Below are 24,735 nucleotides of genomic sequence, written 5' to 3' on the forward strand. Positions count from 1 at the left end.
GACAAGGTAGACTTCAGTCCAACATTAGTTAGGAAAGATAAGGAAGGTCACTCTATATTGATTGAAGGCACACTTCAAGAGATGGATATTACAATCCTTAACATATATGCACCTAACATGGGAGCTCCCAACGTCATCAAACAAATGCTATTAGAATTAAGGTCACAGATAACACCAAACACAGTTGTAGTAGATGACTTCAATACCCCACTCTCATCAACTGACAGGTCATTTTGGCAAAAAAATAAACAGAGATGCGTCTGGATTAAATGACGTCATAGAACAAATGATCCTAACAGATACATTCAAAACATTTATCCAAATGCTTCAGAATACCCATTATTTTCAGTAGCACATGGAACATTCCCTAAGTAGACCATGTATTAGGACACAAAACAAATTTTAACAAATACAGGAAAATTGAAATAATTCCTTGCATGCTAACTGATCACAATGGGATCAACTACAAATCAACAGCAAGAAAAGCTATAGAGCATACACAAAATCATGGAAACTAAACAATATGCTACTAAATGATGAATGGGTCAATGAAAAACTCAAGAAGGAAATCAAAAAATTCATAGACTCAAATGATAATGAGAACACAACATACCAAAACCTTTGTGACACAATGAAGGCAGTCCTAAAAGTGAAATTTATAGCTTTAAGTGACTCTATTAGGAAATTAGAAAGGTCACTAGTAAATAATGCTCCACCTTAAAGCCTTGGAAAAAAAAAAAAGAAAAGGCAAACTGAAAATCAGTAGACAGGAAGAAATAAAGATTATGGCAGAACTTAATGAAATAGAAACAACAACAGAAACAATGCAAAGAATCAATGAAATAAAGTTTGTTCTTTGAAAGGATAAACAGGATTGATAACCTTTAAAAAATATGACCAAAAGAAAAAGTAAAGAGACACAAATTAATAAAATTAGTGATGAAAAAGGCACTATTACAACAGGTAACAGAGAAATTAAAAAACAATCATAGGGACATGCTATAAGAACCTATACTCCACTAAGTTTGAAAATCCGAAAGAAATGGATGATTTCCTTGATTTATGTGACCTACATAAGTTGAATCAAGATAGGTTAACCACTTGAATAGACCTATAGCAAGTATGCAGTGTCAAACAGTTATCAAAAATCTCCTAACTAAAAAAAGTCCAGGCAGAGATGGATCCACTGGTGAATTTTACCTTCATGAAAGAACTAACACCAATGCTTCATAAACCTTTCCATAAAATAGAAACTCCTTCTATGAAGCCAGCATCACCCTGATACTAAAACCAGGCAAAGATAAAGCAAAAAAAAAAAAAAAAAAGAAAGAAAAAAGAAAATTACAGACTGATCTCCCTCATGAACATAGATGGCAAAATTCTCAACAAATATTGGCAAACAATATAACTAAGATGTGGTATATCTACACAGTGGAATTCTACACAGCAGTAAGAAAAAATGACACATTGAAATTTGAATAAAAATGGTCAAACCTGGAGCAGATCATTCTCAGTGAATTTACCCAATCAGACAGAAAGATAATCGCCACGTATTCTTAATCATCTAGAGCACCTAACCTGAATTTATACAAGATGTTGACATACCTAGCAATCATCTCAAGGACCAGACAATATTGTGGGTGGGGAGGGAGAGGAGGGCAATGGGGGGTGCGGGCACAAATCTGGACCCAAAGAGTAATGGTTGCCATAAAATTCTACATCCTAAATGGCAGACCAAATGGTGAAACCTTCACCAGGCCCTTAGAGGGAACACCTGAGTCACAAGGCCCTGAAAAGGGCACAATGAAGTTTGACCTTAATCTTCTACAGCTTCTCTCTTTCAATCTCTCCCTCTTCTCTCTAACTCTTTTATATCACCTATCTTTTTCTTCCTTCCCTGCATGCATATTGACCTGTAACTCCCAGTACCAGCGGGTGGCTATCATCCACAATGAGCTTTTGATCAGAGAGATCTACAAGGTTTCCTAAAAGAATGACAGATTTCTGTCAGAGTACTTGAGGACCAACCAAAGGTTGGTGGTAAGACCCTACTGCTGAAAATACCATATGTTGTTGGCATGAAACATGGAGTGACATGGCTGGAAGCTGGAAGAGAGTCAGTCCCCAGGCAGTCAGTGAATCTAGTGCCAGAAGGTGCTACATGAGCAACAAGGGGAAAATGACCAACATCTGTCCAAGCAATTCATGTCTAAGCTACATAGCAGCAAATAACCTGTTGTGATATTCACACAAGTTCAATAGTGGTACACAACCATGGTTGGAAACCAACTGCTCTTAATTTGGCTAAATGATCCACTCATTAGAACAGAACCCATAGCTGGAGCTGGGAAGCAAGTCAGAACCATATACAAAAAATGAGCCTGCTCTCCATTATCAAGCTACCACCAATCAGGGGCTAAAAGAGGGCCTACACCTATTAAATTCTCTCTAAAAAAACAATAATGGTTATCCCATTTATCTGGTGCTCTGTCAGAGAATCTGCTTCTCCTTTTCAGATAGACACAGATCCTAAGGACAGAACCATCCCATCATAACTCAAAAGGGCCCCAGCTAAAACTAAGAATAATTGGTGAGACAAGCAAGGGTGCAGTTTTCTTGGTATCAGCACAAGTGTAAAGGAAATACACACAGAGAACAATCAATCCTATCAAATTAGATATCCAGAGACACAGACACTCCCAACACCTCATCACTGAAGCAGACCCAAAATTAACCCAACATGGCTTAAGGAAATTTTGCAGAAGAGAGGGAGGAAAGCATATCAGAACCACACATTGGGTCATGATATGCAGAGACATTTCCTCCTACCCATAACTGATGTCTAACCCCACAATGCATGACCCATATACCCCAACAAAGAGAGTCCAGGTTGAGGGGGGAGGACAATGAGGAGGCTACCAATGGTACCAAACTGAATGTATTCACTGAGTTCAAAACTAATAAAAAAAAGAAAAATATATATATTGGGAAACAGAATACAAGAATATATCGGAAAGATCATTCATCCCAACCAAGTAGGCTTTATACTACAGATGCAGCAATAGTTCAAAATATGCAAGTCAATAAATGTAATACAATATATAAATTGTCTGAAGGACAAAAATAACATTATCATCTCATTAGATGCAGGAAAAGCATGTGGCAAAATCCAACAGCCCTTCATGATAAAAGTCCTACAGAGACTGGGAATAGAAGGAACATACCTCAACATAATAAAGGCTATTTAAGACAAGCCTACTGCAACATAATACTAAATGGAGAAAAACTTGAGGCTTTTGCACTAAAATCAGGAATAAGACAAGGGTGTTCACTGTCCCCACTTTTAGTTAATAATAGTACAGGAAGTCTCAGCCATATCAATAAAGCAAGAGACACACATAAAAGGGATACAAACTGGAAAGGAAGAGATCAAGTTATCATTATTTGCAGATGACATGTTTCTATACATAAAGGACCCTAAAGACTCTACCAGCAAACTGTTAGAACTGATAAACACCTATAACCATGTAGCAGGATACAAAATAAACACACAAAAATCAATAGCCTTTTTATATGTTAACAACAAACACAGAGGATGAAATCAGAGAATCACTTCCATTCACAATTGCATAAAAAATAAAGTACCTTTTAATAAACCTAACCAAGGAAGTGAAGGATTTCTACACTGAAAACTTTAAAAAACTCAAGTGAGAAATTGCAGAACACACTAGGAAATGGAAAGGACTCCTTGTTCTTGGATCAGAAGAATCAATATTATGAAAATGGCAAGCTTACCAAAAGCAATTCCCATCAAAATTCCAATAGCATTCTTCACAGAAATAGAAAAAAAAAATCCAAAAATTCATCTGGAAGCACAAAAGACCTCAAATATCTGAAACAATCACCATACCTGATTTTAACCTATACTACAGAGCCATAGTAACAAAAACAGGATGGTACTGGCACAAAAAGCAGATATATAGAACAATGGAACAGAATAGAGGACCCAGATGTAAGTCCATGTAGCTATAGCCACCTGATCTTCGACAAAAAAAAAAAAAATGCCAAAAATCTCTGCTAATCTTCTTTAAGTCACCATCATTTTGTCTTTTAACTTTCTTCCATGGGGAAAGCACATGCAGATGCCATGGATGTTCTGTATAAATCTCCCTACACAAGCTCCTAAATTATGTCCTCCACCTGCTTGTGGCTCTATTCCAGCCTTTCCTTGAAAGCCTCACTTTCTCTTAACTGACCTTTCCAAATGCTTGCAGCTTTATTCTGGACTTTCTTTAAAAGCCTCGGTTTATCTTAAATCCCAGTCTCCCTTAAATAAATGCCACAATTTGTGATTTCCTCCTAAATAAACTGAACAATTCATAATTATTCTTCTTCAGTCCATCTTTATTATTTATTTATTCATAGTAGGATAGAACCCTAAAATTTCTGAACCCCCAAATCCCATATCAGTCAGTTATAGCCGGACTCGACATTTGCTTTTCTACTTTTCCTTTCTCACTTATTTTCTATATTCTGTATTTAATTTCAGGTTTTTGAACTTTCCTCTGAACTAATGTTAATTTTGCACGAGTCAACCATCAACCAAAGACCTGTTCCCCATTATCTCAGTGATATGTTCCATATATTCCATTGGCTCACTTTTTTTTGGACATGAAAAGGTTGTGTGTGTGTGTGTGTGTGTGTGTGTGTGTGTGTGTGTGTGTGTGTATTAATTAATCTTAATCGTAGACCTGATGGGATTTAGAGTAACCATGGAAATGAATCTCTGAGCAAGGCTATGTGGGAGTTTCCAGGTTAAGTGAATTGAGGTAGGAAGACACACCCTGCATGTGAGCAGCACCATTCTGTGTGCTGAGTTCGTGAACATGAGGAGTGATCTCTGCCTATTTCATGACAATGGATGCATTGAGGCCAGATGCCTCCTTCTTTTTCAACTATGACTCCTCCATCGTAACAAATTATACCTTTAAACTGTGGCTCAAAATAAACCCTTCCTCTCTTAAGTTGCTTTGGTCAGGTATTTTGCAACATCAATGAGAAAAGTAACTGAAAGTATCACTTGGCATTTAGTTATAAATTTATTGCAGTTTTCTGAATTTTGTAGTGTTAACCATTTATTAGCCACTTTTCTCTTTTTATATGTCTGTTCATGGTCATTGCTTCTTTTCTACTTTCATTCTGGGTACCTTGGATGCAAGTACCTTTGATTGGTTCAAGTCGCTCCATTTTGTTCTTTTCTGGCCCTTTTGTCTCATTAACATTTTCCCTCCGAAGTCAGTCTTGCCTGGAATTACCTTATGTCAGACGCATTGATAAACATCTTTTAAAACAGGGATAAATATTATCCCAGTCAACAGTGACACTCACAGGACAGGCCATGCTATGGTGAACTCTCCCTCGTAATCAGGGCAGTTACCCATGGCTGTGAGGCTAGACCCCCCCCCCCCGCCTTTGCTGGTGGACTAGACTGCTCCCCTCATGTGATGACAGCAAGAACAGTTCTTCCAGAATCAGTACTGAGAAAATCAGACCCACCACCAGCCTGACCAAGGGTAGCAAAACCACCTGCTCTGAGTTATGTGCACCAAAATCACCTCTTTTATTTCACTTTGTGATGAAATCTCAAATTTCCTACCAGCCCCTAGAATAGAGAGTTGGGACAACTGATCTTCATTTTTCTAGGTAGACATTCATGTCTTATCTTAACATGATCAACATAGTTAAGGAAAAGCTTAACCTAACAGTGCTGAGCTAATGAATAGGTGCCAGAATCTCCTTATCTTGAGATTTCTTGGTACACAAGAATAAAATAATTTTTTTTTTCTGTTATTCTATCCTTTAGTAAACCTGAGAATTACAGAACCTTCTATCTACCTTCCTCACTACTTGGGATGTTTGCTTATTACCACCCAGACAGGTGGCCATCCTCCCTGTGTGTGCTTCTGCTGAAGGGGAGAGTATAACTTCACAAAGCAACTTGTTCCAGGGCTACAAAGCGCTAATTGTTAGGAACTCTTTCCATCCAATCTGAAAATATGCTTGTCTATAAACTTGATTCATTTTTCCTACTTAGCACATCAGCAACAACACACACAAATATGCGCATAGGATGTTACTCTGCCTCTCATCCATTTCTTGCTCCCACTTAGGGATGGTGACATTTGAGAGTTTTGTTGTTGTTATTCTTACTTGTTCCTAAATCTATCACAACTTGACCTTATGATCCTGTGAAAATTCTTTTTATATTCCAAAATTTGTTCTTAATTGTGCTAATTGCCATTTAGCATATGTTTTATGGTAAAACCTTGTAGTCATAAAAATATGAAATTCAGTGCTATATAACTTTTCAACTTCATTTTTAGTCACACTTTGTCTATTGTATACATTATTATATTATCAAAATTCTTCCCTTTCTCCTGGTTGTTCTGGACTCCGACTTGCTACTTTTCCTTTAACAAGTCACTGCAAGATGATTCCAGGGAAGAAATGTATAGCATCAGTTTTCTGTGTTAATTGTGGTAAAATATAGTCATAAAGGACTTTTCACTGAGTTATATGATCATCCACAAATTTAAAGTTTATCAGTGGGCTGGAGAGAGATGGCTTAGCGGTTAAACACTTGCCTGTGAAGCGTAAGGACTCCAGTTCAAGGCTCCGTTCCCCAGGACACGCGTTAGCCAGATGTACAAGGGGGTGCACACATCTGGAGTTCATTTGCAGTGGCTGGAGGCCCTGGTGCTCCCATTCTCTCTCTCTCTCTCTCTGTCTCTTTCTCTCTCTGTCCTTGTCAAGTAAATAAATAAAAACAAACAAACAAAACTTTTAAAAAAGTTTATCAGTGATGAGTCTTATCAAAAGCATCATTGATGTCTAGAGAAAAGCACTTAAGTTTTGGCACTAAAAGGCAGGTAAAATGAGGTGCCTCTTATCTGTCTCTTTCTCTCTCTCCCTCTCTCTTTAAAATAAATAAAATAAAGAATATAAACATAGCTTGTAACTACATTGGCAGCTTCCAAAATTTGGTTTAAATATTAACATTTAAATAAATTCATATTTCTACTCCAAATAAATTATGTATGCTATTCATAGATTATATATCCACTCAAATCATAACATATCCCTGTGTGACAAGTCTAAGTGTATTTTGCCTCAAAATCTTGTAACATTGTTGATATTTCACATCATGGAGATTTTCTGTCATACTAAGGATCATATGAGTTTGTAAAAAAATGCTCAAAATTTCTAGTCATATTTCCATCATGATGCATATGTCAGAGACTCATTTAACTAGGGTTATGTTATGTAATATCTACAACAAATGGATATGTAGCACTACAAAGCTCATAAAATAAAAAGTATACACTGTGTATACACCATAATCCAATTAACATACTATAATAGTAATATTGCCTTTTGTGTACAATATTGATCTTACATATAGTTATTTCACAATGCAAACATATACTGTATCAATTGCCTTCTTGTTACTGGAACAAAAAAATATCTGACCAGAAGTAGTTTAAGGAAGAGAAGGCTTTATTTTTGGCTTATAGTTTTGAAGGGAGTTTTATAATGGTGGAGAAAGCAAGGCAGGAATAGACACCAGGTGTTATAGCCCCATATGATCTGTGAGAAAGTAAACAAAGGAAGTAGGTATGGTCTGTCAAGGGCTCACGGAACATCACCACTTGTACACTTCCCCCAGCAATGTACCACCTGTTTGTCTCCACAACCTTTCAGCAGAGTATCACCAACAGGATTAAGTATTTAAACATGAGTCTATGGAAATGCAAATTACAACATATACAAATCAGACACTTAAATATTTAATCACATATCCTTATTTATGGCATATATTTGAGTCTTCACTTATATAACCTCTTTTTAAATTTTTAGTTATATTTTAAATTCCCATTTTATGTTTGCTTATCACTATACAATCTCTTTTAACATTTCAAGAATCATATAACAATTGAGTCATCCTTAAATCTAAAATGTTAGTCATCACTCTTCTTCATATAACTTAGAAACAGACTGCGTTGTCTAGTATATAAATGGTAATATCAGGGCTTGCCCAAAACGTGAATGTTAATATTTCCATAGATGTCTGTGACTTCTATAAGAAGAAAAGTGAGCATAAAGTTCTTTGACAAATATGCCTTCACATATATGTATGAATCACAACCTTAATAAAACCTCATATTTACAATTGCACATGTAAGAGTATTCCTGGGATAGGGAATAATAGCAATAGCATTATTATGAGATTTTGAGTGTATGGTATTTAAAGATATTGTGATTTTATTTCTATAATTATGCATTAAGATGATTTTTATATTTCATCTTGATCATGTTTGTCAACTTCTACAATATGAGTAGAATGTCAAAAGTCATTTATATTTGGACTTTTCTCTTTTGCTTGTTTCCTTATTGGTTTTGGGTGTTTTGAGAGAGTGTTGGATGTAGTCCTAGCTAGCATCATATTTTCTAGGTAGCTAGGACTAGCACTGAACTCCTGACCTTTTTGCCTCTATCTGTCAATGTTGGAAATTCAGGTATCTGTCACCATGACTAACTACAAATGATTATTTTATTTTATTTCAGTGCAGGAAAATGTTCTAAGCATGTTGTATATGCTATGAAAGTATTTTTAACACTTTGCTATGTTGTGATGCTGTGTTAGAATTTTGTGTATTCAAGTTTTAAATATATTACAATATTGCATTTTGATTGAAAATGTATTTTATTTCATTCTGCTCTTTGCTATCCTTAACTACTTAGAAAATTAATTTTATTTTAGAATTTGCTGCATAACAGTTCTTTTATTAAGATCTATGAAGCCAATTTAAAATTTCTCAACAAAACTTTTTTTGTTAAATGGACAATATATAAATAAACCCTAGGTCACTAATTTGACTGCTTATTGCTCCTCTAGAGCAATTGGTTTAAATGGGATTTATTTTAATGGTGTGTTCAAAGCATTTGATTACTGATATTAGCAGCAACAGAAGAGAGAAGAGATGAATAAAGAGAAAGAGAAAAACAAAAACAAAATACAGAGCTAGGCAATAACCCCTATAAATTAATTAAATCCAAACAGCATCCTAAAGGATAGGGATATGATTATCCAAAAGAGAGAAGGCATTATAAAGCATAGAAATTTATGTCCTTGTTAGCTAATCACAAAATGTAATTAAAAAAAAAAGAGTTTGCAAAGAAGAAATTTGGAGGGGTGTATAATAATATTGCTCCAAGAAGCCATAGGATGTTCTAGAATGTTGTAAGAAAATTCAACTAGCAGTGGTACGTTATCTCAGTGATATGTTTGTCAGGTATGCCTCTAAGATTCCTAAGGAACACATGTTCTTGATTGCCTACCTCAATAGATTGTAAATGATCACTTTTGGTTGCATGCCACTAAAAAATAAAGTTGCAGCCAAGATGCAAGTCTCCTCACTGCTGACTAGATGTCATAGGAATGCAAAGTGCTATGCAGCGTCCTGAGGGCTATTGACCATCTATCCAACAATGGGCCTTGTGAGCTACACAACCAGCCAGCCATCAAGATGTACCTACCAGTATAGGAGTAACATGACTTTTATGGGGTAACCATCTACTCTCTGATTGAATTTGAAGTTCTTTCCACCAGAAGGAGTTTACTCCTGGTACTGAAAACTTTATCAAAACCCATGGTTGGATGGTCACAGGTGGCCCTAGGAGGGAAGCTACTACTCTACTATTTGGCCAAATGTACATGTTGCTTAGATAAAATTTCTCCCTAATGTTACACACATACACATGCAAAGATTAGTGATACTCTTACCTTCTGTCAGAAAAGCTTCTGTTGCAAATAAGTGGTGACTATTTGGTGTCTCAAAACTCATTAAAGTACTAGGAATAACTTACTTTTGAGTACTTCGTACTAAATAAGACATCTAGATCATGTTCCCCAAATCTCAGGGAATATTGCTGAAGTAGAGGCAAAGAAATGCAAATTCCACTCAATGGAAAAGAATGTCATGGGACCCTGTTTTCCAGATGTTACATGGCTGTTATTACCTTCACAAGGCTTGCACAATTTTGGCACAAGCCACATTCCACATAGAATAGAAACTTCTTGGAAAGAATAAGAGGTTCAGTGGGAGAAGGACTGGGGAGGGAGAGGCAAAAGAAGATACTAGGAAGACACTATGATTAAATAGCTTATGTACATGTAAAATTGCTGATCAATAATTATATTTTGGAAGAAAAATAAACAAATGCTCAAAAAAGTTATTCTAAAAATGCTTATATTTATATATACTCAGATCTTAAATTAGGCTATGGGATATTTAGTCAGGTATTCACTGAAATTCTAGGGGAAGATTATTTTGCTTCAGACTTTCTTAAGATTCATTTGGTTGGACTCACTTGGGTGACTGAAGAAAGCATCACTGATAGGAAAGTGTTTTGGTTCTGGGAGATAGTCTGCTTAGTAGTGGGTATTCCTTCCTAGAGTATCAATACCTATAAGCCAGTGTCATATAAAGGTTCAACACCAAGTGGAGCATGGTAGTCCAAGTTGTGGGGTGACCAACCCATATGTAGACTTCCTGAATGAGTTGGGGTTCTTTCCAACTCAGAAAAAGTGTATGTTCTTCTTATATGATTCACTATCACTAAGAATGCTAATCATGGACCTATGATTCCCCCAATATTTCTGTTACCCTAGTCATCAGGACTCACTCAGAATGGGCTAGAGAGATCATTTCTCTGTTCTCTGTCATCATCAGGGAATCCACATATAGACAAGTATGCACTGGGTCAACTGCTGGAATCAACAGATGTTTAACCTCCCTTAAGTCAATAAATGAAGACTAACAGATGGATATGGAAATTGACACATACAAATAAATAATCCCAATAATTCAGGATGCACTCTGAGATAATAAAAGGACTAGTCAGCTAGAGTTCTCCTGAGGTTTAACAAGATAGAATAATGTTATTTTTTTCCCCATGCCTACATAAATTACAACAGAGGTGTCCTGAAACAATTTTGAATTGAAAAGCAAACATCTGAGTTCTCTGGAAATATTGGCTTTCTAAATATTGTCTTCCATAATGACAGTACGCAGATCAAATAGAATGACTATGTAAACCTCAGGCAATAGAGAGAGATCATTTGGAAAAAGTGATTCCAAGTTGTTGCCATACCTCAAGTGTGGAGATAAAGACAAACTCAAAATCTAAAAATAGATGTTAGGCTACAAAGCAATTCAAACAAAGTGAAGCCTCTCAAACATTGTCTGAACTTTTCTATCCCTTAGCCAAGAAAATCTCTCAATCCAACCTTCAAAATAGCAGGCATTTCAAATATATTTAGTTTCTTTCAAGACTACTAGAATAAAGCCAAGGTAGAGACCATGAGAGTTTAACTAGATCTTTCCCAATCATGAGAGAGAATAACTTGACTCCTCCTCACAAATAAGATGATCAAAGTCAAGAGTGCCTTTCTTTCACCAATTTGTTAATGTGAAATATGAGTGTTACCTGGAGGAGAAGGGAGGAACTCATGATGAGATTTCCCAGTTATCCACTGGGACAAATCACAGTGGATATTCTTTTGAGTGTCTTTCTCATAAGTTCCTGGTCAGAATTAGAAAGAGTCCATGCCACTTTGTGTTCTGGAGTCCTTGCCCCATCACTCATTCATCAGTCACCTGTTAGGTACTTACCTATCACCATAGTTTCTCTTTACAAGAAACTAGGAAACAAAAAAAATGATAAAGAAAAGTATGTGTATTTACAATTTAACCAAAAGGGGTGGCAGTGTTCTATTTCCTTCACTTTGTGCTTATGCTCATCTAACAATGTTCAGAAGTCCATTAGAAAACTTCCAGAAAATATGTAAATTTAGCTGTGAGCCAACTTTCCTCAGAAGTAGGTGATTTTCTCTACCTTAGTTCCTACATTTTCATTCTTTGCTACAGATACTAAAAAAAATCTATCTATCTATCTATCTATCTATATATGTGTATATATAGATAGATTATATCTTATATATATAGGTATATAGATATATATACATATATAGATTCATTTTTTCAAGTCTGGCCCTGAGGAAAATGGTGTCAACATTCCATCTTAAACATACCCCATTTGGGGATGAGACTACTTTATAGGGTGATGGTGTGATGGACATAATAGCCACTCTATTTTAGGGCTATACATGGTTATTTGTCTCTTGGTTCGTCTGTTCGTTGATTGACATGTAATGGAAGCTTTTATATCTTTTCTTTAATGGAAATCTTCAAGCTCAGATGCACACAGGTCACTTATAGTAATGTCATGTGTATGAAAAAGAAGGAATGTTGTATGGTAGCTAAGATGGTAGTTTAATAGGTGCCCATCTTTAAAATTTAGAATTCCTCTTCTTTTGCTAAGGTTTCCACATGAGAACACAGGCATAATCAGGTTAAATGAAAAAAATAATCATAAAAGACATTCACTGCATAATTCAAATTAAGAGGTACTTAGAGCATTAAGACTGTAGAGGCAGAAAGAGTGGCAGTTACCTTGGTGTGGGTGGGAGACAATGGGAGTGAGAAGGTATTGTTTACACCTATGGAGTTTAAGTTTTCCAAGAATGGAAAAGTTGTAGATCTGGAAGCTGCTTGCATATATGAATGTGCTGACCACTTCAGATGAAAAATGGCTGACATGGTGAATGCTATGCTATCTGCATTTCAGTTCAATATTTAAGAAAATTAAGGTGGCACACACCTTTAATTCCAGTACTCAGGAGGCAGAGGTAAGAAAGTCACCTTTAATTTGAGGCCACATTGAAACTACATAGTAGATACCAGATCAGCCTGTGTTTGAGCTAGGCTATACTTCACACACACATACACACACACACACACACACACACACACACACACATAAATAAATAATTAAATAAATAAAAAGAAAGAAAAGGAAAAAGAACAGTGCTTTCTTAAACTTAACAAATCCTTTCATGGCAATTCTCCAGTTTTTCATATCTTAGTAATTAAGATATTACATACACTTTATATAAGAACCACCTTAAAATGTTAACTTTAGAAGCAGGTTAGTAGGATGATATTATATATACGAATATAGAAGAAGAGATTAATGGGGGAGGAAAGGCCTAAGTGAGGTCAAGGGAAGAAATTGAGTAAAGGAGAGGTGGAGAGAGGGCTAATAAAAAAATCTAAGAGGATATAAATAAGTCATATGGAAACCTACTTTTCTGGACAATGGAACACTCGGGAGCCATAGATTGTTACTAGAAAATTTTCAGTTCCAAGGATGGGATACCTTCCAGTGAGTTGTTGACCAGGGAGGTCCCTGATGCCCCCAAAGCATTACAGGCCATTGCAGAGGCCCTTAGTTTCCCAACAGGAATAGATGATAAGACAATATTGCTGAAGTCTCCACATAATTGGGCTGCAAAGTCACTGAGAAATTCTGCTTAAACTGAGCTGAAAACTTCCTCCATGTAGACCAGCTGACAGAAAGCTGGAAAAGGCATGCTCCTTGCAGTTCAATGGGAGAGAAAGAAATCACCAATGGCGATACTTAACAGTGGACACTGCAAGCCTTATATTTGGCCAGCCAGGCCAAATGAGCCAACTTGTGCAATAGTGGCATGTCCCTTATGTGTGAAACCAGCAGCCCTCTAATTTGACTGAAGGCCTACTCCATGAGAGGAAATACATCCCTGATATTGAAAACTTACAACAGGGGTAGTCATGAGCTGTAACATCTGCTGCTGTATATACTATGCTCATCAAACTACCCAGTAAGCATTTCTCTTAATGTCATACCCATATATTAATGCTACTCTCACTTTTTTTTTTTACTTTTTTATTTATTTATTTGAGAGCGACAGACAGAGCGAGAAAGAGGCAGAGAAAGACACAGAGAGAGTGGGCACGCCAGGGCCTCCAGCCACTGCAAATGAACTCCAGACGCGTGCGCCCCCTTGTGCATGTGGCTAACGTTGGTCCTAGGGAACCGGGGTCCTTAGGCTTCACAGGCAAGCGCTTAACCACTAAGCCATCTCTCCAGCCCTACTCTCACTTTTGGCTAAAGAATTTTCTTTTCAGATAGCAGTGACCTTGGCATCATGATGCTGAGAAGAAGTGACAGAGGAGTGCACAGAACTGAAATACCTCTATCACACTTTCCAAGGCTCAGGCTCTATTGCGGAAGAGGTGGCAGAAAGAATGAAAGAGCCAAAGGAAGGGTAGGACTGCTTACAACATACTCTTCCAGACACAAAATGGCCTAGATATACATGACTTCACAGTGCCTGACACTAAATACACAAGACCATATCATAATAGGAGGAAAAGATCATGACATCAAAATAAAAGAGACTGATTGAGAGGGGTAGGGGGTATGATGGAGAATGGAGTTTCAAAGGGGAAAGTGGGGAGAGGGAAGGAATTACCATGGGATATTGTTTACAATCATGGAATTTGTCAATAAAAAGAAATAATAATAATAAATAAATAAAATTAGGTTACTACACACATAGAAATATAAGCTGAGACTTTGAAACAGCAATATGGAGCTCAGGCCAGCACAGATGAGGTGGCTTATCCTTGTATTGTCATTAAAGAAAATGAATGGACATCCTTTTCAAAAACAAGGCTTGTTCTCTAATAACTGTCAATAGTAAGTGAACACTTATAATACACATAGTTTGCATGGCAGTCCTCTCTCTACCATCTTTCTTTATTTCTAATTCTTTCTTTTGTGTCTATGTCCTAAGAAATTCTTCAACTTTTCTGTCTAGTCTGTTATTGACTATATGACAGTGACTTTCTCATTTTAGAGAACAAAATTACATGATCTGAAGCAGTTCATTGAAGGAAAAGGGTTTAATTTGGTTTAGAGTTTCAAGGGAAGTTTTAATCTTGGCAGAGAGGTAGGCAGAAAGGGAAAGCATGCATTACCTTTCATCATGAGAGAGAGAGAGAGAGAGAGAATATGAGAACTAGAATATGAAAGAAATAATATGAGAAAGAGAGAATAAGACTGGAAGTCCCATTATCACTTCTCACAGCCTGCCACAAATGACCTCCTCCAACTAGGCTCCACTTCCTAATATTTTCACAATATTCCCATACAGCACCCTCAGCTGGAGATCAAGTCTTCAAACATCTGAGCCTAGAGGGCATTTTATACTCAAACTACCACACTGTCTTTCTAGAATTTAACAATAGGAAGGATTTATTTCTTCTTAAACCCTGTCTACCATTATAAATGCAAACAAGAGGAAAAGGCTGACATCACAGAGAAAGTAAGGAAAGTAAGTTAATGACAGATCATCTCAATCTTTTCTCAATAAATTAGAAAATGACCTCAGCATAATGTGGGTGAACACTATGATATGATTCTACAATGAGGATTTAAGAAGCACAGTGAGAGGCTAATCAAACTGGCAATGACACATAACAAAAATGCGTCTTAAATTAGAGATCTTGAATTTATCAAAATTTTAGGAATCTTCCTATTTTCCTCATAATGTTTGTTAACAGAGAATACAGGATGTTGGGACGCGAAACAATATAGATAATGAGTGTCATATTGGATCATTAGTTCATTCAATATTGTATTTCATTCCAGTTATGTAGTAGTTATGATGCACTAGACATAAAATAAATTATGATAACATGAAAATTCTCCACTGGCATTGAAAAGTAATGAGATATTCCTTAAAATATATTTAAATATTTGCTTACCTCAATTATTTGTTATTTTCCAAAGAAAATAAATTATTTTCAAAAGTATGCACCCAGCTCTAATAAAATAATAAGAACATTTTCAGTCACTGATGATAATGACATTTCACTGCAGTTTATATACAGCAGTAGGTAATAAAAACATTTTAAGGAAACACGCATTAATTGTATTGTAATCCATGCCAATCTCTATCCATCTCATAATTTTATATAGCTATGTTTCTTTAAAAACAGAATATTCATTTATTGTATGAATAATTAGATTAAGTTGTATATTTGCAATTTTTAATTAAGAACTTTAATATATGAACATATTTCAAATTGGTCATAGTCTCATCAGGTTATACTCTTTTTTATTGGCAATTTCTATACTTGTAGATAATAACCATGAAAATTCCCTCCCCTCCCCCACTTTTCCCTTCACATTTGCAGTCTCCATCATATCCCCTCCCTCTATCCTCTGTTATTTTGATGTTCTTGTCTTTTCATCCTATTGTGTGGGTCTTGTGAAGGTATTGCTAGGCACTATGAGGTTGTGGATATCAAGTCCAATTTCTGTCTGGGAGGTTGCATTGTAATAAGTTCTACCCTTCCTTTGGCTCTTACATTCTTTTCAACACCTCTTCTGCAATGGAGCCTGAGCATTGGAGGGTGTGATAGAGATGTTTCAGAGCTAAATACTCCTCTATTACTTCTTCTCAGCACTATGGTACCTTTGTGGTCATCCCAGTGGTCATTGCCATCTAAAATGAGAAGCTTCTCTAACCAAAAGTGAGAGTAGCATTAATATATGGATATAAACATTAAGTGAAGTGCATGCAGGGCAGTTTGGTAAGCAAAATATATGCATTTCACCAGAAAAGAGCAGGCATTACACTCCTAAGGCTCATAACTTCCCTTGCCATAGGATTTTGATTAGGTTTTCAGTATCAGGCATATATTCCCTCCCATAGAACAGGCCTCCAGTCCAACTAGAGAGGAGTTTGTTTCCCCAGAACATATATGCCACTATTGCATCTGTTTAGTCATTCAGTCTAGCTGGCCAAACTTGAGGCCTCCCGTATCTACTGTTTTCATGGCTGATGACTTCTTTCTGCATAGGGATGCATGAAGTACACATTTTTCCAGCTTTCTGTCAGCTGGTCTACAGGGAGGAGGTTTTCTGCTCAGCCCCAGCTTGATTTCTCAGTGACCTTGCCACCCAGACGTTTGACATTGATTGTTCCTATAAAATTGTCAGTGCAAAGTTATGCTCTTATGTTCCCTCTCTTCCACCCGCATTTCACTGAGGGCCTTCCTCAATGGGGCTATTGGTAAACAGTGTGGGTTCTTGAATGTACCAGTAAGTTTCTGTTTGGAGTACAATGCCTCAGTGTATACCTCCTCATCCTGTTGTTTTTACATTCTGTTAGCCACTCCTCCACAATGTTCCCTGAGCCTGGGAGTGCCTGTTAAAACTCTCTTTAAGTGTTCAGCTCTCAGCACCCTCAGATATTCTGCTTTGATGAGTTTTATTCTCCTCAGTATCTATCGCCAGCCCTCTGGAGGTGGTTCTAAAATAAGCAGTTGATAGAAGCACTAAATTTAATCCACCACTTCATCTGTAATGTTTCTTGGGCCCTCATAGATGTGATAGAGATGACTCATCTAGTTTTGGGCAGTCATCTTTCCTTGTAATTTTGATGGGTCTTGGGTCTCCCCTGTTTTCATTGCTATCCGTATAAAGCATATTCTCTAATCAAGAGTGACAGCACCTTGGATCCAAAAGTATAACCATAAATATTGAGAAGATTTATTTTTGATTGGCATAAACTCTCCAAAAGACTGCAAGTTTTCTTTTAAGGTCCATGAGCTTATAAACTAAACATCTGACTTTTTTCTCATTACCAGACATTAATTCACTCTCACCAAGTGAATGTTATATCCAATCAGAGTCAAGTTGATTATTCCCATAGACTTTTTGCCTCTATTGCACAGATGGGTATATCCTGCTTTTGTAGCTTGCAGGATCCACTTCTTGGGATATATTGTTGGAGACTTTTATCCCCAGTGATCTTGCACAGAGCTGCTCCAGCACTATTAGAGCTAGTCACCAGGGAATTAATGTTGGTCTGTATTCCAGCATTATCTCCCAATGTCCTGAGATCACATCCTGTGGTGCCTTCAGCAATAGGGTCGTACCATTTAGATCTTGTTGGTAACCAAGTGCTTTGGCAATACCCTCCATTATTTTAGGGGTCTCATGGGTTTCTCTGAACAACAGCTCACTGTGGAGATTGCTTAAATCTGGAGCTGGGATTTACTGGCAATGGCCCATGGCTTTAGGGTAAAGCTTCCTCCACTGCTGCAGGGTCCTTCTGCCTGTGTTACCCCTCTCTTTATTAGGAAATGTGTTCCAGGTCTTTTAATTAACTAATAAAGAGATAGATTTCTTTGGTACTGATTCAGGCTATCATTAGTTCTGTGTAACTCTGTCCTCCTGAGTCCCTTATACATCACCCCGAGACTATTCCACACTATCTTTTGTTCCTCTACTTGCCTGACAACTCTCCCCTCCTCTGATCCCTTCCAGCTTCTCCCTCACTGAACCTCACTGTACCCTCCTAACAAGTACTACTGATGCATACAAATATATTCTAAAGGGAGTTTATCTAAGAAAATATAAACTATTCACAAATGATTTTTTTATAATGATTACTTATGTCTTTATTACACTTCATATAACATTGAGGCTGTAGAATAGGGTGAAAGTTGAGGACCAGAAAGCCTCAAGCAAGGCCATGCAAAAAAAAAAAAAAAAAAAAAAAAAAAGGAGGAACACAACAGATCAAGAATTTTGCAGAAACTTTGCTGTTTGGCTGACGGCAACTAAAATGATCTTTTGCCATTAACCATTGTCTAGGATTTCTCAATGTCTCATTTTAATACTCAAACATTCACCCTTGGTTTAGGATGTTAATGAGACATGGAATAAATAAAGTTGTATGTAGAATTGGTTGCAAAAGAGACAGCATGCTCAAAAAAGCCAGAATAATGTAAATGAACTAATACCCTATTCGATGTGACATAAAAGCCCCTATCTTTTTTAAGAAGCATCAATGAGCTGCTAAACTTTTCCTTTACTAAGTGGCTTCCCCTTAGAAAGTGTACTCTTTTTCTAATAAACTACTGTTGCAGTGGTGTGTGTCTGTTATATTCTTTGTTTGGCAACCCAAGAACCTGGAATCATTAAGAGATGCTCACTAAGGCCCAATATAAGCTGATGTCAACATAATATAAAATTCATACAGGGTTTTTGTTCCTCATCTCTAAATTTCTTGTAGTTCCCTGAATTACTAGGCTGATAATTGAATTTTACATAAAGATGATAGACTTCCAGGAGAAATCAGAACATCTTTCATTCTAATTTGGTGACTTTTTAAATATTTTATTTATTTATTTGAGAGAGAGAGAGAAAGAGGGAGAGAGAGAGAAAAAAAAAAAGGGCAACCCAAAGCTATCAGCTACTGAAAATGAACTCCAGACGCATGAGCCTTCTTGTGCATATGGCTTACATGGGTCCTGGAGAATCAAACCAGGATCCTGTGGTTTTGCAGGCAAGTGCCTTAACCAGTAAGCTATCTCTCCAGCCTCTATATCTATATCTATATCTATACCTATCTCTATCTCTATCTATATCATCTATCTATATATCTATATCTATCTCTAACCTAATCTATATCTATATCTATTTATCTGTATCTGTATCTGTATCTCTATCTCTATATCTATATCTAAATCTAATCTATATCGAGAGAATGGCTAATGTGGTGACATTTTATTGACTCTATTATAGCTCCATGATGTAGACTGGTCACCAATAGGCTGGCAGAGTCAAGATTAAAAAGCTGAAAACTTGAAGTCTTATCTCCATCCTGTAGGGTAAGCAGTAAGGCTGGAGGTGAAGCTCATAAACTATGAATGTGTGGTGAAGTGTTCCATAAACCCATAATCCATGTTCACAGATCCTCTGTGCTGCTCAGTGTGCAGGCACACTTCAGGACTGTGGTGCACCCCAACTCTTTAGGAACCAATGCTCCCGAGACGTGGACTCTTACACACTTCAATCTGCACTTTTTCTATTCATCTGATGTGGGACTGGGTTACAGCAGCTTTATAGTTTCTGTCCCTCTCCGGACCTCATGCTTGCTCAGAAAGTGCACTAAATGGCTGTGCCACATCTCCCGGCCCTCCCTCTCCATCTCCCTCCTCCCTTCCCCCCTCCATGTGTGTACTTTTTGTGTTTGCAATGCCTGGTACTACTTTTGGAACATAAAATACAAACACTTTTACTTCATCTCTAATCTATTAATGCTATTGAATATGTAAAAGAAAAAAAATAATTGAAAAACATGTTTACTTGGTTAAATGCCATTAAAATGCACTGATTTCCTAAAGTTCACAGTGATTTCCCATTTAAAAAAAAAAAAAGTGTGGTTTAAGAAGGTAAGGAATCTGGAAAGTTCATTCAGTATTCAGTATAAATGACAGTAGTGAGCAAACCTCTAGCCCTGTTAGGGCATTCAGGAGTTCTTCCAAAATACTTCCTCTGCTCCTCTCATATTGGCATACACATAATATATTTTTTCTTTGCTTATTAAAGCAGGAATAAAATACTTGAGTAACTTCAAGTCATTACAGTTAGCATTTGAAAAGAATGCATATCTAAGTGTTTTAGCTCATGGAAAAAACAATTCAATTTTGAAATTTCCCCTACCTCCCTTCTTCCTTTTTCCCTTCCTTCTCTCTCTCTCTCTTTCTCTCTCTCTCTCTCTCTCTCTCTCTTCTTTTTCTTTTTCTGGTAGTGATAGGTATGGAAGCCTGTGATGGTGGGCTTTGTACAGACTGGTACCATTACCTATTCTTTTGCATAATTTGCTTAGAACCTACTCAGTAAAATAAAGACTTTTCTCTAAATTTAATTTGCATATAAAACTGTTTCCAAAAGTAAACAGGCATTTGGAAGGAAGCTATTTGTCAGAGGAAAATAGAATTTCAAATTTTACCTTTTTACATTCAAAGATGCATGAAAAAGTTAGTTTTGTACAGTTCTGTTAGATCACTATCCTTCCCTTTTCTTCTCATTTTATCAACTATAGTTATCTCTCAGCTGAAATTAGAATGGTCTTTTAAGTTTATGTTCTGTACCTTATATTTCATTTTTCATACTAACTTGGGTTAAGTTTTATTTATGTTGTCTTTCTAGTTTCCTTACAATCTGTCCCATTTATATCCACTTCTGTTTATATTTTCTTCAGTAGAAATAGCTTGTATTTGTCTCAGAGAACTATACCTCCTTTATTTAACTTAAGATAGACAAAAAAATGCATTATTTTGACAACCATATTATTTTCTTCAACTATGTTTTAATATATATGTATATTTGTAATGTACATATGCATATAAATTTTATTATACATAATTTTATTATAAAGCACATATACATTAAAGGTTTGATGCTTAACTCATTTGAGTATTTTTATTAAAGGTAATTGTAATTAAAAATATCTTAGCTTTAAACAATGATAGAATCACTAATTTATCATCAAAATAATAACCAGTAAGTGCAGATTCCAGCTCCCATGAATACCTGTTCTTAGTACATGTGGATAGGCCATAGTCTTTACCTTAATAAAATAAATTACATTTTTATTAAAGATTCCATTCTGAAACTATTTAATACACAAGAATATACTGTGAAGGTAAATTGTTATATAGATTTGAAGTTTAGGTAATTTTTTTTTTTTTTGATTTTTCAAGGTAGGGTCTCACCCTAGCCCAGGCTGACCTGGAATTCACTATGGAGTCTCAGAGTAGCCTCGAACTCATGTCAATCCTCCTACCTCTGCCTCCCGAGTACTGGGATTAAAGGTGTGTGCCACCACACCTGGCTATAGGTAATATTTTTAAAGAATAATTCTGCTTATAAAACTCAAAGCCATCTCTAAATCTTTTACTCTGCATAATGTATCCATGTACCTGCCCATCTTCCCTTCTTTATGTGGAGTCCCTGTCTTCAGAAGAAGGGGTGTGTGTGTGTGTGTGTGTGTGTGTGTGTGTACATGGGGGAGCTGCCTTTTATGTTTTCTCTTCTCAGCTTAACCTTCTCTTATGTACACCATTAGCTGGACTTTTCTCCCCTGCATCATGAAGACACCTTTACAGGTTATAACTGTAATCAGAACAGAGCTTTTGTGGAATAACACAAACATCAAATTAAGATCTTCTCGGTGTCTGAATGACAGCAGCTCCACTGTGAGAAATGGTTGCATTTCTGCTTCTTTCTTTTACATGAATTATTTTGGAGGTTGTCTAATATTCAGTTATAATAATCCATATTGACTAGGTTAATGCTACAATGGATTCTACTTATGGATTTAACATCCAGTGTGTTGAATTTTTCCTAACCACCCTGTTTTGTCATCTTTGAAATAGATGGAAGCTGGAGTGATTGCTTAGTGGTTAAGGTTCTTGTCTGTGAACCCTAATGACTGGAGTTTCATTCCCCAGTACCCACATGAAGCAAGATGCACAAATTGGCACATGCATCTGGAGTTCGTTTTCAGTGGCTGGAGACCTTGGAAAACACACTTGTTCTCTATCTATTGGTCTGTCTGTCTTTCTATCTATCTATATATCTCTGTTTGAAAGTAAATAAATAAATATTAAAATGGAAGGGCAGCTCTCAAATGCTTTTAAGAACTTACAATATAATGATTACATATATATGAAAGATAAAAACTGGACTGACACCATGGAAAATATACCTTTTTCTATGCTTTTTCTCTCCCCTCATTATTATTATTATCATTATAGTGAGCATTATAATGAATAACGGCTTCGGTCCTGATGTGCACCAAGTTACCTGACCCATCCTCTATAAAATATACTGTTCTAGTTGCCTAGAGATTACATAATATAAGATTTAATACAGAAGCTTATCAATGATGTATTTTAGTCTTTTTAATATACTGATCCATTGTGGAAAAACCTCTTGAAATGAAGTCATTTTGATCTTTCGACCCTTCTCTAAATTTCTTGAATTAACAGCTGAAACTATAAAAGAGAAAATCAACAACACTTTTTTTGGGGGGGGGGTATTGTAAACTCTGAATCATATTCCTGGTATTTGAACTCAGATCTACAAATTTTCCATATAACCTTGAGCAAACTTGAAATTTATGTGTCTTATTCTCTCTTCATTAGATATGATAGTGCCGCTTACCTCGGGATTAGTGGGAATGTTAGAGAAAGTAACGTCTAAAATCATTGAGCATAGCTCCTGGTTTATAGACATGGCAGGTCATCCTAGGAAAGATAGCCAAGGCAGAGTGATAATATGCTTGTGATTATAATTGGCTCTTTACTGTTATCATACACCTAGAAAAACCATCATGAACTAGTCAAGTTCAGATCTACTGCCTTCTACTATAAGGTCATATACTTAGCTCTACTTGAAAATCAGAACTTAAAATCATGTTAGGTTCTGCAATTTTTTTTGATATTTCCTCAGCATGAGACAAAATAGTTCTACATGAAGTCATAATTTTAGAGCAAGGGAAGATTATGACTGTACCTATGGGTTTAATCCCTCCCAAAACCCTAACCACCCAGGTATCATGAACTGTAACCCTTTAAAGCCTAAAATTTCAGGTTTGGATTACTTAATACCTCCCACAGAGAGTCCCACATGGTGATAATAAGTGGAGAAAGTCTTCTTCTCCCTCTTCCCTCCCTTGTGCCCTCAGGCCATTACAAACACACAGTACCGTAAAGGCTGACATGCTGGCTGAGGACTCTTCATTCCATCAGATCAAAACCTTCTAGGTCATAGTAAAGATTAGTTTTGATTTTTAACTCGATTGGATCAAGAATCACCTAGATTCACTTAGATCTAGAATCACCTAGAGTCTCTGTTTCCAGACTGTAGATTGAATGTTACAAACTGCTTCATGCCCCCGACACCACGCTTTGCCTGCTGCCACACACTGCGTCCCCTTCAACTATCAACTAATAGATTAGCCCTTCAAGTGGTCTCGTCAGACATTTTGTCACAATAGGAAGGAAAACAACTAACAACATGTTTTACAAAAATGTTTGGGTATAGACACTCAGAGAGCATAGTCAACCGCATTGTAGGCAGAAAGAAAATCTAGATGTATTGTATATATCAATCTCTAAAGATAAGTTTCTGCCTTGTCCAAGATGAGACATATCTTAAGTAATTGCCTACACATCAAGGGGATGGTCTGAACTAGGATCAGCACAATTGAGAGTGTATGTATGTCTAGGGTACTGGTAGATCAGCTATTTAACTGGGGTGGTAATTGCATCAACATTGAAATGAGAGGCTTAGGGAAATTTGCACATGCTAATAATTCACTGATAGAACAATCACAAAGGGCCCACTTTAGGAACTCTGGCTGGTTAAACATAAAAAAAAAAAAAAAAAAAAAAAAAAAAAAAAAAAAAAAAAAAAAACACTTGCTGATCTTGTTTGAGTGACTCATCTTTTTAATTCAGGTTTTCAGTGTCTCTACTGAAATAGATACTCTCTGGTGAGGGATGTTTTGACACAGCATGCCCCACAGGATTTAGACCCATTGCCATAGCTTAATCATATTCCATTTTCTCAGATGTTACTGTTTTCAAACTGGCCTGACATTGCCAGTGTGTGTTCTTGCCTCAGGAGAGGAACTAGAAAATAAGGTCTGGTCTAGCAATATTCATATTCCCATTTATATTTTAGACAGTTAACAATGCAGTAAGTAATTTTCTTTAGGTTTTGACATAGTCACCAATGTAGAACTATTTTCCCCCATTGGCTATTGAAGAGATATTTTCTGAGATGGCTTAAGCCCAAAGTCTCACAGTATAAAACTCCTAATTAAAGTATAATTGATTTGCATGGCATGTAGTC

The sequence above is a fragment of the Jaculus jaculus genome, chromosome 5 (genome assembly GCF_020740685.1).
Source record: "Jaculus jaculus isolate mJacJac1 chromosome 5, mJacJac1.mat.Y.cur, whole genome shotgun sequence".
Classification (NCBI taxonomy): domain Eukaryota; kingdom Metazoa; phylum Chordata; class Mammalia; order Rodentia; family Dipodidae; genus Jaculus; species Jaculus jaculus.